The sequence below is a fragment of the Aethalodelphis obliquidens genome, unplaced genomic scaffold (assembly GCF_003676395.1).
Source record: "Aethalodelphis obliquidens isolate GAN/ISIS:26980383/991018 unplaced genomic scaffold, ASM367639v1 scaffold57, whole genome shotgun sequence".
In the NCBI taxonomy this organism is placed as follows: Eukaryota; Metazoa; Chordata; class Mammalia; order Artiodactyla; family Delphinidae; genus Aethalodelphis; species Aethalodelphis obliquidens.
Genome location: NW_020838001.1, coordinates 9140358 through 9144012, shown reverse-complemented (window position 1 = coordinate 9144012; position 3655 = coordinate 9140358).

Here is a 3655-nt window from a genome sequence, read left to right as displayed (position 1 = left end):
TTCTTTCTTTCTTTCTTTCTTTCTTTCTTTCTTTCTTTCTTTCTTTCCATGTACAGTTTAAAATTATAAACTATTTCAATGAGTATGGCTACTTTCAAGATAATGACATTTTTCTCCTTTCTTGCCTTCCTACTTTCCTGACCTGTAGCATTAACATCCATATATTAGGACTATGAACTGTATTCCAAACCCACATCCTAGGAGAAATTGTAGATTGCCTTCTGTGCCTCCAAGGCTCTTTGCCCACAATCATCCTCTTGAAGTCCTTTCCTAGACTTTCTCTTTGAGCTGGGTGCCTGCAGCAACCCTGTAATTCTCTTTCTCTCCTCCTTGTATTCTATTTAGAGATATCTAATAGCAATTGACTGGGTTTTTATTAGTTTTTGGATACATTTTCCATTTCTCAATGATCTCACATCAGGGGTCCTTTGCTAGTAATTACTATGGCACTGAAGACTTGAAGGAGCTTCCTCTCAGCATTGAGTGATGGGATTTCTTAATACGACTTCTTTTTATTTTTAGAGGGGAAACATTAAATGAAATGTGCTGCTCCATACTAGGCTTATTTAGTCTGCAAAGACATTGGAATAATTCTGTTTAAGTGAGCATCAACCTTTTCAACCATTCTGTGCAGTCACATGAAAATCAAAAAGGTCTCTGGTGGTGTTTATCATTTCCCTAAGGGTATTTGCACGAAGTCAGATATAATCATAAAGACCATTGGTATTAAGGATAAGCCATTCACTGGAGTTCTGCATTGATCACGGGTTGGCACAGTAGGGCCTTTGGGCAAAATGCACCCTGCTGCCTCTTTCTGCAGGTAAAGTTTTATTGAAACACAGCCACACTTATTTGTTTACATATTTTTAAAGCAGCTTTTGTGCTGCAGCAGCAGAACTAAGTAGTGTACAGCCTACAATATCTAAAATACGTACTCCTTGGCCTTTTACAGAAAATGTTTGCCAGTCTTGAAGAACCACCTTGATGAACAGACACATGTTTTGGTTGAGTGTCTTAGGATTTCTGCTTATCTAATTGTTTTACGTGGAAACAGTGTTTACCTGCACAATTTTGCTATTTGTTGGCAGGTTTAACTATAAAGTTCACGTATAAGAGAAAAGGAGTTTATTAGAGGCCTGTAATGCGTTCCTGGACCCAATTCCAATGTATGTGTGAAAGCTTCCCCACACCAACAAGCAGTTCTTGGGTGCCAGCAGGGTGTCCAAAGATTTCAGCTCAATTTTAATACTATCTACCCAGGGATAAGATCAGATTCCACAAAAGAAAGGGCTCAGTCTTGCAAGACCACCCTCTACTTCAGATGCCAGTTGCAAGTCCAGGTTTTTACCTGTGCTTCTGACCAACTGACTATAAATCAGAGGCTCTGACACCCCCCTCCTTGTATTTGATTAATTGGTTAGAACCAATCATCACATCAAGAGATACGTCCGGCGAGGTCCCAAACAAAGGAGCTTCTCTCCTCCTGGAGCATGGGGCCTGGCATGGTTCACAAAGAAGCATTCTGTTTCTCCAAGCAGAAGCTCTCTGAAGAAGGACCAAAAACCTTTTGGGTTTTCATGGAGACTTTGTTACATAATCATGATTGACTAAATCATTGGTCCATGGGGACTGATTCAACCTCAAACCCTTCCCTTCTTTGGAAATCAAGAGGTGGGACTGAAAGTACCAAACTTCCAATCACCTGATTGGTTCTTCTGGCAACAAGTCTCCATCCTTAGGTGCTTCTAAAAGTCACCTCATTCACATAACCTAAGACACCTTTATCCCTCTCAACAGGACATTCCAAGGGTTGTGGAAGCATCTGAATGACCAAACATATATTTCTTATAAATCACAATATTATAAGTACCATTCATACTCTTTCATTCATATCTCTTCCTCAGTTTAAAAACAATATGAAGCAAAGTCAATCATGGAAGAACTAAAATTAAATAATTTTTTTTCTGTACTCCATCTCATTCCCCATTTTTGATTCTCCACGATATCACTAATTCTAACATACAAGTTGGAGATTATCTAAGGCCAGCACTGAGGACATAGTTTATTTTATTTTACTTTAAATGATTTTCCCTCAACTGAAGAAATTTTTCAGGCTAAAACCTCTTTAGCCTCTGGTATCTGGCACTCAGCAGTCAGACTAACAATCATGCTGAAAACTTACCACTTCATGACTATTTATGTCAGAAACATGGATGCTTTGAGTAAAGATCAGTTTCACAATTAGATAATTGGTATGCGTGACATTCGTCTACTATTTCATCTGGAAATTGAAGGTGAGAAAAAAATGAGCATTTTTTTAAAAAGAAGGCAAATATTAGATTTCCTTAACACCCAAGTTATTTGTAGTCTGAGGTTAAGAGAATTCAGGGGTCTTGGGCTCACTTGTGAGAAATTACGGGGTGAGAGGTACATTATTCCTCATTTGCAGGGAAGAGAAATAATATCACATGGAATAAACTGCCTTTTCTTTACATCACTTAAAAGAGTTAAAACTAATAATCAGGTGTGGGATTATCTGCCAGGGCCATGGTCAGTAAATAACAACAGCGATATTAGTGATGGCTAGTATCTGTTGAGCCTTCTCTGTGTGCCAGAAGTGTGCTCACGGTTTATTTACCTTATCCATTAAATAGTCACCCAGACTCTTTAAGGTGCGTCGTATTTATCCTCATTTTACAGATGAGGAAATGGCACATCTGAAATTTAAACCCAGGTCTGTCTGACTGTAGCCTAGAGGTTTTCAGCTGGAGGCGATTTTGCCCCCCTTCTGCCAGGAGACACTTAGTAACATCTGGAGACATTTTTGTTTGCAGCTGGGTTGGGGAGGTGCTCTGGGCATCTCGTGGGTGGAGGCCAGGGGTGCTGCTAAGGAGCCACCAGCGCACAGGACGGCCCACCAGCACGTAGGGTTATCTGGCCCCAGATGTCAGCAACGCCGTGATGAAGAGAGCCTGCTCTAGAGCTTGTACAATTCATAGTCTTCCAAGTCTGTAGATTTAGAAGATGTGGGAGGGGTTCTAGCTTCTCCTTAATCCCAGGGAAACAATTTATGACTTTTCCCATCCATCTTTCCTGAATTGCCTCTTTGTTTCTCGTAGAAAAAATAGTGGTATTTTCCCAATAGCCACTAGAGCCACATTCTTTATACAGTGGACTAGAGATCTCTTACCCTTCCTTCATGTGAATTTGTAATTCGTGGTTCTGACAGATGGTTCTGTAGATGTCCTCACGTGCAGTGCAGCAGTCTTTATTGATGTCTTTTTCTTTTCACCAGGATTTACTTTTCTCTGCCTTCAATCCTATTATCCACAATCCACCTTTAAACCCCACATTGTGTGAACATCTGATTTATCCAGGGCCAAGCCAAGCATGCAACCTTTTCCTTACTGGGCTTCTTTGAGCTGCTTCTTCCGAGGGGCTTAGTTCTATATCTCTGATCTCAAGCCAGATTAGACTTCCGGAGCTAATGATCAACAGCACATCAAGCTTATTTCACATTCCATATCTGATTCTCATTCTACTCAAAGCTTGGTGGTTTTTATAGAAAAGAGCCTTCCAGGAGAGAAGCTATTAAAAAACAGAGTCTTAAAAAAAAAAAACCAGTCTCCTTTCAACTCCTTTACTTACCTAGTCA